The sequence below is a fragment of the Canis aureus genome, chromosome 1, assembly GCF_053574225.1.
Source record: "Canis aureus isolate CA01 chromosome 1, VMU_Caureus_v.1.0, whole genome shotgun sequence".
In the NCBI taxonomy this organism is placed as follows: Eukaryota; Metazoa; Chordata; class Mammalia; order Carnivora; family Canidae; genus Canis; species Canis aureus.
The window spans coordinates 25,218,601-25,232,647 of record NC_135611.1 but is presented as its reverse complement, the minus strand read 5'-3'; the positions used below and the strand labels follow the sequence as shown (position 1 = coordinate 25,232,647).

The 14,047-nt window shown below is 47.7% G+C and overlaps 1 protein-coding gene across 12 annotated transcripts in view; it reads left to right on the top strand.

The window, feature by feature from the left end:
• Positions 1 to 14,047, top strand: part of LDLRAD4 (low density lipoprotein receptor class A domain containing 4) — a 382,754-nt gene that overhangs the window by 126,086 nt on the left and 242,621 nt on the right. The window contains exon 1 of one of the 12 annotated variants that reach the window (XM_077893161.1): positions 1,834 to 1,882. The exons of the other annotated variants lie outside the window; for them this stretch is intronic. The gene's annotated coding sequence lies outside the window, so the exon portion shown is untranslated. Of the gene's footprint in view, positions 1 to 1,833; positions 1,883 to 14,047 lie in introns of those variants that run through there. 12 annotated transcript variants of the gene reach the window in all.

The window sequence follows — 14,047 nt, the reverse complement described above, 5'->3', positions numbered from 1 at the left end:
CGTCTTCATTAACGCCACGGAACAGAAGCTGGGCCGTGGGAAATTAGACAGATAATACTAGCACAAAGTCAGGCTGCTTTTACTTCTGTGGTCCCTGTTACAGAAATACTAATTTTCAATATTTGTGGTACTCTCTACCACTCTGTAGAGAGTGATGGAATTCTTAAAACCTTCTCCACTTTTTTTTGTTTTGTTTTGTTTTGTTTTTGTTTTATTTTATTTTATTTTATTTTATTTTTTTTTTGGTGTTCAATTTGCCAACATATAGAATAACACCCAGGGCTCATCCTTTTTTTTTTTTTTTTTTTTGCTCATAAGAAAGATTCCACAGTGTCACTCCGAAGACAGCCTGTGCATATGAAAACTCTCCACTGGCCGTTTCCTTTTCTGATAATACCCCGTTTGTATCTAGACATGAGGAAATGTCATAAGAATAAATTCATTTGATTCTGAAATATAGTTCCTGTAAAAAACCCATTTAGATTGAAGTCCTTCCATTCAAAGGGCTGCCTGTCTCAGGTAACAAAGATTTCCTGGCTGGGTTTTATGATTTTTTTTTTTTTTTTTGACCAGAAGGATTTACTGGTTATTTGAAATTCAGAGTAGGTATCTGCTCCTATAAGTTCTGAACTCACAGTGAATTGGGTGTTTATCTCCAAGTTGATGAATGTTCTGCAAGAGACCCTGGTTACTTTTAAATGAAAGGAGAGAATAATCCGCAGCGTAGTGTCTTTCTTACACTGTCTCCCTAAAAGATAGTTAATGGAACGATTCACAGGTCCTTCTATGGAAAAAGCAGGCTTGTTGGATGTTCAGCTAAAATTAAATATTTGATTTTTGAAGATTGGTATTTCTCTATCCCTGGATTGACCATTTTACAGAATAAGCTCTTAGAGATCAGGGTCTGTAATATATGTATTTGATATTGTAAACTTCAACATGAGAAAAAATAAATATGAGGCTTGTTTGATCTTTAACATCTGAATTCTTTCGTTTAATCTCTCCTTAAAAAAAAATAAAACAACAACAAAACAAAACCTTTATAGCTCCTTGCTTCAAGTAGCAAGAATACTTGAGATTCAAGTCCCATTTTTTTTTAAATTTAAATTTATTTTTTATTGGTGTTCAATTTGCCAACATACAGAATAACACCCAGTGCTCATCCCGTCAAGTGCCCCCCCTCAGTGCCCGTCACCCAATCACCCCCACTCAAGTCCCATTTTTAAGGCAAAATTGGTGAATCCTGGTGTTGACTCCTCTGTAAGTTGCTTCTCTGGGAGTCTGGGTCATGACCAGTCCTTATGGTAGATGTCTGAGAGAACCACTGGTCCTTCTAGGGTGTGTCCCTGAGGTCACTGTTGGCAACAGATCTCTGAATGAGATGCAACAGGGGTTAACCCACACACAATTACTGTTTTTATAAAATCATTCAGAAGTGGAGGACATTTCTTGGCTGTCTGATGGATGAATCCCTCTTCAGCAGCCTTGACATGTGCTCGTTCAGCCTTTCTCCAACAGCTGCAGCGATAGGGAGCCTCCTGCCTCGTAAACCAGCCCACTGCAGTTTCGCATGGCTCTAAATTATTTAAATTTATTTCCTGTCAATGAGTAGAAGCCACATTTTTCGCTCGGTAGTCCTAGTTGTGATCATGAGAACCACGCACCGTAACCCTACGCGCCGTCCACAGGAAAGTCCTTTGGCTATGTGGAGGAATGCATTATGACCCGCTCCAGCCCCAGTGAATTACAACCTGTGATAGAACTTGGAATCTTAGTTTTAAGTAAACTCCCCAGATGGTTTTGATCCATGCAGGGTCTGAGAATCACTGTGTGGGCGGGAGAGACCAGTGGCCTGTGACAGCGTGAAAAGGCTGGGCGTCAGGTGGTGTGGACAGCTGGCGGGAGGCAGTGGGTCAGGCAGAGGAGTGCACGTGAAGCTCAAGGAGGACTCCCCCAGACACACAGGGACTAACAGGCTGGGAGGGCTTGAAAGGAGTCTCGGGTCAGAGTTGGGTGGGCCATTCCTTGGGACGGGAAGGAGCCCGGGGGGTTGAGGAGGCAGCAGGCCCAGTGCGGCTGATTGTGGGACTTGGGTAGAGGGCAGGTGCATAGCTGGACACGTCAGACTCTAGAGGACTCTCACTCACACTCATGGATTCCGGGTCACACCATAGGTATCGGGGCACCAGTCAGCTCCCACCCAGGAGAGCCCTGAAGAGAGGGGTTTCATAGAAGCATAGCCATGGCAGTGGCAGTGGGGACGGAGGGGACAGCGTGGGGCTGTTGGTACATGGGTGGCCACAAGCATGTGGGTCAGAAGCATGATGGTTTGGGGATGGCTGCACCTTCTAAGTCAGGGAGCATAAAAAGAGAAGAAACAGCTTTTTTTGTTTGTTTTCGATGCCTTAAAATTGGGTATATCTGGGGGATATGCAAGTGAGACTATCTAGGGAGTGGGTCTGGAGCTCAGGAAAAGTTTTCTGAGCTGAAGTTGCCGTTCATAGGTGGTTGTGCAGATGAGCTTCCAGTGGGAAAAGATGAGGGGCCTGACACTGGGACTTGGGGACACCAACACCTAGGGGATGGGTGGAGGAGGAAGAAGCAACAAAAGAAAGAGAGAGGTAGGGAATAAAGGGGAAAGGAGAGAAAATGAGTGGGAAATATCAGAAAGGGAGACGGAACATGAGAGACTCCTAATCTGGGAAACGAACTAGGGGGTTGGAAGGGGAGGAGGGCAGGGGTGGGGGTAACTGGGTGACGGGCACTGAGGGGGGCCCTTGATGGGATGAGCACTGGGTGTTATGCTGTATGTTGGCAAATTGAACTGCAATCAAAAATAAATTTATAAAAATTAAAAAAAAGAATAAAAGAGAGAGGAGAGCCAGACGCGTAAGAGAGGACCAGGAGAGGGTGAGGACCTGATGTCTGGCACGCAGTGGAGTGGGAGGCTGCATGCGGCAGTTCTGGCCACGGGGGTGGCTGTTGCCCCGGCCTGGGCGCCCCTCGGCTGTGGCCCCTCCGTGTTTAAGGAGCTGTAGTTACTAACTGCCCGGTTTGCATCAGAATTTAACTTTATAAATCCTATCTAAATTGAGCAAATATTAAAAACATAGGTATAAAGCAGTTTTTTCTTATAAAACAGCTATGATTTTTTTTTCACCTGTCATCCCTCTGTGCTCCCTCCGTCCCATCCATCTGTCCAGGTAGATGTGTGCCAGGTGCTCTTCTAGATGCTTCTATGGCAGTTTCCTGATTCACTCCATTTATATGATTTCTGTAGCCACTTTCTCTTAGGTGGTTTGGGGCCGGCTTGCTTAGGAGCACCTTCAGTTTTGGAAGGTCCTCCTGGCCAAGGACCTGTTTGAACCTTCTGGAAAATATTGATAAGCGGTTTAGTTCGTGTTCTTCACAAATCTCTTCTTTCATACCTTTTGGGATGGAAAGGGGGTCTGCTAGGGTTCTGGTTCAATCTCTCCCTTTACCCGTGAGGAAACGTGAGACTAGAGAAGCTGTGCAAGGTCGTGGGGGGCGCGGTGGTGGTGACGGGGGCCCAGGCCTTAGGGAACTGAATCGTCTCCAAGCTCCTCACCAGCCAAGCACAATCTCCTATGTGTCCATCCAGTTTTCTTTATTTAACTTACTTATTTCCTTTTCCCTTTAAAAACTTGAATTTGTTCGTTTAGCAAAGCGCTAGGACTTTCTTTTATGGTTGTTTTTCTGTCCCACTTATGTTTTCATCCTTTCTGATTGGGAGAAGTGGAGGACAAAGTGTTTGGCTTTTCTTTGTTTTGTGATATTTCTTGTTTGCTGTTTTTAATCCGGTGCTGGATGTACCTGCGTAGCTCCTGGGTGGACAGGGTCTCACGGAGCATCTCCTGAGGACAGGAGAGGCCCTCACCCCTGCCCCAGGGCCTTATTCCTTTGTGCTGGGGGTGTCTGGGGGTGGCTGGGGGTGCTGCAGCCCTGGCCCTGCTTTTCTGGAGGAGCCAAGTGGGTCCGGCCCAGAGAGGCTGGCCTTCCCCTGGGAGGAGCTCCTGGAAGTCAGAGTTTGTCACGGTTTTACTTCGCAGCCTTCAGCGAAGCCTTTGGCCTTAGCTGACCCCGGTCTTACCTGTGTGTGAAGGAGGAACGGGTCGAGTTACTTGACTGTGGGGGACGGAGCGGCCTTATAACGGACGGGATGCACTATTACAGCATGAGGACATAGATGCACTCCTCGGTCTTTCGTTTGAAATGCCACTTGAAATACGTATCAGGATTCAAAAGCGACCATGGGGTCTTGTCTAGGATGAACCGTCTGACGCCCGGAGTCCCGTGACTCGGGGGGCCCATGGCAGGGAGCCGCAGGTAGCTGCCCACACTAATCGCGGGGGACAGGGGTGCGAAGACACGCAGCTTCCTACCCTGTGCCTCTCTCGGGGGCGCCTCACTCAGGTGGCAGGTAGGCGGGCAGCCTGGAGTGCCGCGAACAGAGGGGGCCTGGGGAGGGCATTCAGGCTCAGTGGGGTCAGGGCGAGGCTCGGACGTGCCCTCAGCTCTGCTGTCCTGTTGCTGGCTGGCGGTGCACCAAGTGGCTTCATAGCCACGTGCCATCTTCCATAATCCCCTGCTGCTTTTCATGTGAAATACTTCGATTTCTGGAAGCTGGGAGGCTGATACAGGGAGGAGGGCGTAGGGTCTCCAAGGGCAGATCTACTGCGGCAGAGGCCTTGTTTCCAGGCTCTGGCAAGTTTACAAGTCGGATCAAAGACACCAACGGGCTTTCACCCGTGCCGTGGATTTGCAGTGGCAACAAGCGGGGCAGCTCCGGGTCCTTCGTGTCTGTCTGGATTGTGATATCACCCGTGTCCATAGAAAGGAACAGAGAGGACGTCCCCTGTGGGTGCGGACGGGCCGGAAAGGGGGGCTTGCCCACATGACAAGATGAGGCTGACTTGCTGGCTCAGAACTTCTCCAGCTCCAAGGGCAAGGAGGAGGAGCCCCGCCGTCCTCCCCTTCGAAGCAGGCCCACTCCGCCTCCGGCCAGCGGCTCGCGCAGGTGAGTGACCTGCGCTGCTCATCGACGGATGAGTCTCTGCGACGCGGCTCGCGGGGAGACAATGCTCTGGTGCTCGAGGTGCGTGGATCGCGCTGCATTGTCTCCAGGAGCCTACCAGGCACGGGGTTGCCATTGGCCTTGCTGTTTCTTTCCCACTATGGCTTCGTCGTAATTGCTGCTGTTTCTTTTATTCATTGAAACTTCACTAGCAGAGCTGGTCATCTGTTGGATTTTCGCGGGAATCTGTCGTCCGCTGAGGTGAACCTCGTACGTGTGGCTTCCGCGCCTCGGCGCCGTGTGCTCATTCATCATTGCCGGCGGCTGTGTTCTGTCTCCGTGTCTGTTTCTGCACCCGTCTCCGTCCCGCGTCCTCCTGCCTGGGCTCGGCGTGTGTAAGACGTGACGCAGAACATACAACAGATAGCGTGTGTGACTACATAGCTTGAATACGGTTTCCATACGTCATGAAGCCGCGTTTGCCTGTTATTGTAACGGCCCTTGTCAGCTCCAAGCCCTTCTCTCGGGAGCCTTTGGCCTTCGTTGCCACCTGTTCCGTCCTCTGGTCACCCTGCTGTTGGTGTTGGGACTTTCTGTCCAGGCGGTGTGGGCCGCTGCAGAGGGAGGAAACGTCTTATGCCCTGAATGATTTTGCCAGAGGGAGCTGTCGGCTGTGTGCGTCCAGCCGTGGACTAGACGCCAAGAGGAACGGGACGGCCAAGGCCAGCTGTGGGACGACGCATGTTAGCCAGACGCCGATGCTGGGCTCGCGTCAACAGGGCGCATGTGAGCGGAGGATCAACGGCTGCTCACCGTTCTTCTAAGGGTATTTTGTCTTCTTCCGTTCAGTTAAGTATCTGTGGAGCACTTACGTCGGGAGCCCTGTGTTGGGAGCCAGAGTGATACGCATTTATTGCCCACAGGAAGCCACTTAGCCTGGTAGTGACTGAAAAGTGAAAAATATGCTGGGATAACAGGTGCTTGAAGAAGGGCTCCGTGTGGCAGGAGGCCCCAGAGGCGAGAGTCGCAGGTGGGTGTGTGTGTGCGTGGGGGGGACGCCGCTAGGGCGCTCCAGGCGCGGGCTGGCCGCGGCCTCCGCTGGGCTTGTCGGGACGGCTGCAGCGTGGGGCTCGCACAGGAGCTGGGGGGCGATGGGCGCGAGGGGAGGAGGCGCAGCTGGACCGCAGCAGGCCACGGGGGCCGCCGAGCCTGAGCTGCACCCTGCAGCAGCGGGAGCCACCGGAGCACGCCCAGCGGAAAGGCAGCCCCACGGGACTGGCATTTTCCAGAGCTGCACCTGTGCCCGCAGACCTTCGATAAATGCTCGGACTTACCCCCTGCAAATACGGAAAGTGAGCTTCATGTCCTGTAGATAAATCTCCGGTCCTCGAGTGTCTTGCTCTCAGAGGACAGGCTTCTCCTAAGTACCGAGGGGACTCCCAGAGCTGGAGGGCCTCCCCTCGCATGTCTCCTGCCTCGTATTTAAACCAGGGGGGATGGAATCTTGTCTCACATTAAGATCTTTCATCCATCTTGAGTTCATCAAAACCCTAGAGGAGAACACAGGCAACACCCTTTTTGAACTCGGTCACAGCAACTTCTTGCAAGTTACATCCACGAAGGCAAGAGAAACAAAAGCAAAAATGAACTATTGGGACTTCATCAAGATTAAAAACTTCTGCACAGCAAAAGATACCATCAACAAAACTACAAGACACCCTACAGATGGGAGAAGATATTGGCAAATGACACATCAGATAAAGGGCTAGTGTCCTCCCTATGTTCCTCTTCATTTGATGCTCTATGAGAACAGTCTGTGGAGAAACTGAGATTGAGGATGCAGGTGTGTGAAGAGGATGAGGTCTCCTGTGCTCTAAGATTGGGGCTGTCCCCAGAGGCTTGGCCTTCCATACCCTGCTGCTGGATCCTCAGCCACAACTTTTTTATTTTTATAAATTTATTTTTTATTGGTGTTCAATTCGCCAACATCTAGCATAACACCCAGTGCTCATCCCGTCAAGTGCCCCCCTCAGTACCCGTCACCCAGTCACCCCCACCCCCCGCCCTCCTCCCCTTCCACCACCCCTAGTTCGTTTCCCAGAGTTAGGAGTCTCTCATGTTCTGTCTCCCTTTCTGATATTTCCCACTCATTTTTTTCTCCTTTCCCCTTTATTCCCTTTCATTATTTTTTATATTCCCCAAGCCACAATTTTATGTCATCTCTGCTGTGTTGCTGTGGCCTGTCACGATCTCCCAGATAAACACCGTGAGTAATGACGGGGGCGCCTTCTACTAGGTAGACTGAGTCTGCAAGAACTCTGATTCAGGGAAGTGCTCAATCAGGGAATAAACCTCTTTTTACTAATGCATATGTTTTTATTTGAGGGAAGATCTGTTACAGAATTCCCTAAAACATCAGGAACTTCACTATGTTTAAAAGAACATGAAATTTAGCTCAATTTTATATTCCGTTCTACGCCCAGCTCTGAATAACTAACTTCTCATGATATCTGAGCCATAATTTCTGTGTATATGGGACGGTGAATTGGACTGGATGACAATATCTAAAAGCTTTTCCTGTTTCCGAATTCCACAGTTCTGCGCGAGTGTAAGAAATTAGCTTAGGGGCAGCCCCGGGTGGCTCAGTGGTTTAGCGCCACCTTCCGCCCGGGGCCTGATCCTGGAGACCCGGGATCGAGTCCCACGTCGGGCTCCCTGCATGGAGCCTGCTTCTCCCTCTGTGTCTCTGCCTCTTTCTTTCTCTCTCTCTCTCTCTCTAATAAATACATAAATAAATCTAAAAAAAAAGGAAATTAGCTTAGTTCACCATACAGTTCATCATACTTTTGAATTTAGTAGATATTTCCGTGTGCAATATCTGGGGACACTATTGGGTGAGGTCAGCCCTAGCCCCCAGGAAGTCCTAATGCACTTGGCCTTTGTGGGGTAGACCTGAAGATTGTCCTCCCTACCACAGCCACACTGGTGGTGAACACAAAAGATGGCAGTGTCTTTTCTTCCTGTTTAACTGTATTTTTGCGTGTCCTTTGAGAAGACGGGGAAGGATTTGTTTGCAGTATCTTTTGCTGATCATTAAGCTAAATTCTGAGAGAAAGTGCCAATTAAGAAGTCTTGCCCTTGGGACTATTAGCATGTAGTGAAGAAAACAGGATAAATGCAAGACGGCGGAAGGCGAGATGCAGAGAACACAAACGGCTCACAACAAATAATTATTGTACGTTAAGGGAAACGTTGGAGCATTTGGTGCTGCAAGTCCAGGGCATTCCTGGGGGGTGACTGGAAAACTGATACGAGGCACATCCTGGAGCCTTTTTTCTCCTTCCCCACCCGAAGCTACGGAGAGGACGCTGATGAAGCCATTCCCTTCACAATGACGAATTTACAGTCTAGTCCAGTGGTTGCTGGATTGTGGGTCACAGGCCACCCCCTGGCTAGCACTTGTTTGTACAGATAAAGTTTTATTGGAACACGTTACATTTACTCGTTTATGTGTTCATGGCAGCTGGTTTCACGCTATAATGACAGACGCGAGGAATAGGGGCAGAGGCCGTACGTCTTGCAAAGCCATGCACCGTCTGGCCTTGTAGTGTAGGTTTGCTGGCCCTGCTCCAGTTGCTTTTTCATGTAAACTTCAAAGTGAACGGATACAGGTGCACGATAAACATCGGCCGCTGATTCTCGGGCGAGGGTCTCACAGACTAGCAGACCTCAGTGGAACTGGGCATAAGCACAACTCTGCTTTTATTCCAAATTAATCTTAACTTTTTTTTTTTTTTAATGGAGCACTTAACAGCTCACACTGCTTTGGCATCCTCTGCTGCAGCCCTTTAGTTTGCTACTTTTTGTGTGTGTTTGTTATCGTTTAAGCCAATGCAGAAATCCCTCATCTTGACTTTATTTTCTCATCACAGCAGTTGTAGCACTCTGGCTTCGTGTGCTTTGGGAACCTAAAAAGCAACTGAGTCTCAAACGAACTCGTGGCTTTTTTTAAAGTTTGTGTGTGACATTATATACGCATGTATAAATAAATACACATATATTTTTGCCTCGTTGGAACGAAAATGTATCCCAGACTGTATGTGCGAAGTTGTCTTTGGCTGCCTGCAGGACGTACAGGACGGTGCAAATGCTGAGCTTTCTTGGTTGCCTGTGTGTGCTGACTAATCAGAGAATTGATTTTTTCCCATTTACATTTTTTGAATCAGGAAATTGTTTTTCGGGCAGCCCAGGTGGCTCAGCGGTTTAGCACCGCCTTCAGCCCAGGGCGTGACCTCGGGTCCTGGGATCGAGTCCCGCGTCGGGCTCCCTGCAAGGAGCCTGCTCCTCCCTCTGCCTGTGTCTCTGCCTCTCTCTCTGTGTGTCTCTCATGAATGAATAAATAAAATTTAAAAAAAAGGAAATTGTTTTTCAAGTAACTTGTAATATAATTCAATGATTTACAAATTCTTTGTTCATATTTTAGTTTCCAAGGATTAGTGTATGTTATGCTTTTTGAAGAACGAAATACAAAATGTATCTAATGAAACAAACTGAAATAGCTCCCTTTTTATACATAGGCAAAAATGGAGATTTCTTAAAATAGAAAATCAGTGACTCGCTTTTGAATACCACACTGGAATTTTATGTGGTATAAGATTATTTTGTAGTTTAGTCTAGATATCGACATTACTTTTGTATTGCTCTGCTCTGCATGCTTTTAACTGAAATGTGGAAACTGCTCTTACTCTGTACATTGTAATTTCATATTTTACTTTATTTTATTTTATTTTATTTTATTTTATTTTATTATTTTTTTAAGAATTTTATTTGTCCATGAGAGACACAGAGAGAGGCAGAGACACAGGCGGAGGGAGAAGCAGGTTCCCCATGGGGAGCCTGATGCAGGACTCGATCCCAGGACCCCGGATTGTGCCCTGAGGCAAAGGCAGGTGCCCAACCACTGAGCCCCCCCAGGTGCCCCTGGACTAGGAATTTTAAGGCTAGCTGAGTTATTATTTCCATATAATTGTAGAGTTTTTCAAAATGATCTCTTATTTCTTTTAAAATGTCATGCGGAGTTTTAGTCTCCTTCGATCATACATCTCCGTTTGTAAGTATTCTAAGCATCTCATACACTTTCCACCACTAGCTTGATCCTCAATTATGTAGAATTTGCTTTAGACCTTTGTAGAGAAATCAGATTTGGAAAGACAATCATGGTTCCCCTGATGATTATACATAAATTTTGACTGCTACCTTTGTATCCGTGCTGGATTGTCCCTGGAGGCAAGGGAAATGGGGTGGAGGGATGGTCATATAAATATAAATATAAACATAAATACATAAATATAAATATAAAGCATGACTTGATTCCTCTTCAGCCCCTAACACCATCCTGTTTGCGCTTTGGGAAGCTCTGGTCTAGATTATTGGTCTCCCAGGGGATCCCTGGATGGTGCAGCGGTTTGGCGCCTGCCTTCGGCCCAGGGCGTGATCCTGGAGACCCGGGATCGAGTCCCACGTCGGGCTCCCTACATGGAGCCTGCTTCTCCCTCCTCCTGTGTCTCTGCCTCTCTCTCTCTCCCTCTCTCTCTCTATGTCTATCATAAGTAAATAAATCTTAAAAAAAAAAAAAAAACTCTTTAGATTATTGGTCTCCCAGAATGGCCAAGCCGCAGAATCCCCTTTAGGAGCTGATTAAGAACTAGAGAGTCCTGGTCCTGGCCTCTGAGATACTGACTCACTGGCTCTGGTGTTGAGCCTGCTGCCCAGCCAGATGTGGGAACTGCTGGTCTGAAGCGTAGCAGCTCTGGTCGATGAAGGGATGCTCATCCGAGGAGGTGAGCCTCTTACTAAGTGGGTGTCTGGAGGCTCGCAGCCGCTGCTGGTGTCACAGCCTCACTCGCTCGCTGTGAGCCTCCCTCTCCCTGAGACTCTACCCGCGTGGACGTGGCTCTCCGGCCTGCGGGTGGGCGGTGGTGGCCGGTGTGCTGGCGCCCTTTGTATCTCCAGCTGATGGAATGGGGATCTGCAGGCCTCTAGCTACCAGCCTCCAGTCCCTCCTCATCCAGTTCCCATGGCAACAGATTGCAGGAAGACTGGGCATGGTGCTATCTTTACCCTGTTTTTGGCGATCTGAGGTCTGTTTCCATGGGAACCTGAAGGGAAAGGATGGTAGTCGAGTAGCTAGACGGCTTTTAAATTTCAATGGCAGCCCCATTGAGAATGATCTAGGGGTGGTAGAAGGGGAGGAGGGCGGGGGGTGGGAGAGAATGGGTGACGGGCACTGGGTGTTATTCTGTATGTTAGTAAATTGAACACCAATAAAAAAAAATAAATAAATAAATAAAATAAAAAATAAATAAATAAATAAATAAATTTCAATGGCAGCCTCACCCTCCCTATAAAGCCCCCCTTTGCCCAAGTTTACCTCGCTGGGCCCCTGTGGCTCTGAATGTAGCCTGACTCCTCCGAGGGGGGAGGGAGGTGGAGAAGGAGGGGAAAAGATGGAGCTCTTAAAATACCCTTGCAATGCCAATCATTTCCTTTTTTTGCCAAGAAGCCATTTTTAGGTGTTGGTGTACATTATTTAAACGTCCTCTTCAGCTATTATTTCTTGTATGGTTTCATTGAACATAATAACGTGTTTTTATTTAAAGGAAGTGATGAGTCATTTCAACAAGAGCGATTTCTCTGATGCGGGGAATCCTTATGGTTAGTGGGTGGGCAGGGAATATCGACTGGCTGTGCACGTGGGGATAGGGATGAGGGTCTAGCGAGGTGAGGGGGGGCCAGGCCGACAGGGGCAGGGCGGGTTCTCCAGTACAGATAGGGAAACGGCCTGGGGTCAGGAAGACGTGGAATGTACCGAGGCTGGCCTATTTAGGTATTTGAATATGAGAATATTGATTTCTAACGAAACAGCCCTAGATTCTACCCCTCCGAATGTTCAGCCAACAGTGGGGTTGAGTGGCTCCCATTGAGGTGCTCTGTTTTTCTCACTCCCCCCCCCCTTTTTTTTTTTTAACTTTCTTACAGCCTGGTCAACTGACCTCACCTTTAATACATTTCCCAAGGGTTAGACAACCCTTTCCCAAGGGCACTATCACCCCCACCCTACCTTTCTTCCTTGCTTTCCATTACTGCCTTAACCTTTTTTTTTCTTTTTTCTTTTTTTTTTTTTTTTTTTTTGAGGGCCATTTAGATTTTCTGGTGCCATGCACATGGATTTCATCTATTTCCCCACTTAGTCAACACTGCTGCCTTATGGTTCAGTTAATGCCCCATTTGACAGGTGAGTAAACTGAGGCTTACAGAGGTTGTATGACCTGCTTGTGGTGTGTGGTAGGCTGCTCAGCACAACTGTGCTTCTAAGCCCAGGCCGTTCGGCCACAAAGCCATGCTTACCTCTCGGAGTGCCGCCCCGCAGGCTGAGCGGCCGTGTCAGTGCCAAGGGGTATTGCAGAGCTCCCGACTGCACTAGTTCGTTTAGGGGGAGCCTCTCTCAGCACCCGCCCCCCTCACCCTCCATCATCTCTGTAATTTCTTCCATCCAGTCAGCCTAGGTAAACAGCTCCATGCTTTTTTTTCCCTTATTTATTTATTTATTTATTTATTTATTTATTTATTTAGTTTAGTTTTTATAAATTTATTTTTTATTGGTGTTCAATTTGCCAACATATAGAATAACATGCTTTTTGATGTTAGTCTTCTATATTTACATATGTATATTTTCTTTTTTAAATTTGTATATTATTTTATTGGAGTTCAGTTTGCCAACATACAGAATAACACCCAGTGCTTATCCTGTCAAGTGCCCCCCTCAGTGCCCATCACCCAGTCACCCCCACCCCCCGCCCACCTCCCCTTCCACCACGCCTCGTTCGTTTCCCAGAGTTAGGAGTCTTCATGTTCTGTCTCCCTTTCTGATATTTCCCACTCATTTCTTCTCCCTTCCCTTCTATTCCCTTTCACTATTTTTTGTATTCCCCAAATGAATGAGACCATATAATGTTTGTCCTTCTCCAATCGACTTACTTCACTCAGCATAATACCCTCCAGTTCCATCCATGTCAAAGCAAATGGTGGGTATTTGTCGTTTCTAACGGCTGAGGAATATCACATTGTATCCATAGACCACATCTTCTCTATCCATTATCTGTCGATGGACACCGAGGCTCCTTCCACAGTGTGGCTATTGTGGGCATTGCTGCTGTGAACATCAGGGTGCAGGTGTCTTGGTCTTTCACTGGATCTGTATCTTTGGGGTAAATCCCCAGCAGTGCAATTGCTGGGTCATAGGGCAGATCTGTTATTCACTCTTTGAGGAACCTCCACACAGTTTTCCAGAGTGGCTGCACCAGTTCACATTCCCACCAACAGTGGAGGGTTCCCCTTTCTCCGCACCCTCTCCAACATTTGTTGTGTCCCGTCTTGTTAATTGTCCCCATTCTCACTGGGGTGAGTTGGGATCTCATGGTGGTTTTGATTTGTATTTCCCTGATGGCAAGTGATGCGGAGCATTTTCTCATGTGCGTGTTGGCCATGTGTGTGTCTCCTTTGATGAAATGTCTGTTCATGCCTTTCGCCCATTTCATGATTGGATTGTTTGTTTCTTGGGTGTTGAGTCTAATGAGTTCTTTATAGATCTTGGATACCAGCCCTTTATCTGATGCATCAACAAAACTAAAAGATAGCCTACAGAATGGGAGACGATATCTGGATATGTATATTTCCTATTTCAAATGCATTTGTCAATATGTTTAGTTTTTAAGTCAAAATGGGCAAAATTTAGTTTTGATGATTGCATCCTTCCTCTTGTATATTTGGGGAACAATGGCTTAGAGAAGAGTATTTTGGTGAAAAGCAGCGACAGCTTGCTTTCCTGGGTGGAACAAAATTAAATCTCCACTCTTGCTGTGTGAAGGAACTGAGTGACTTACTAGGCCCTGGGAAGGTGGGGAGTAGGGCGACATTGTCCACCGTGGTAAGGTCTCTTAATGTCCTTATGGT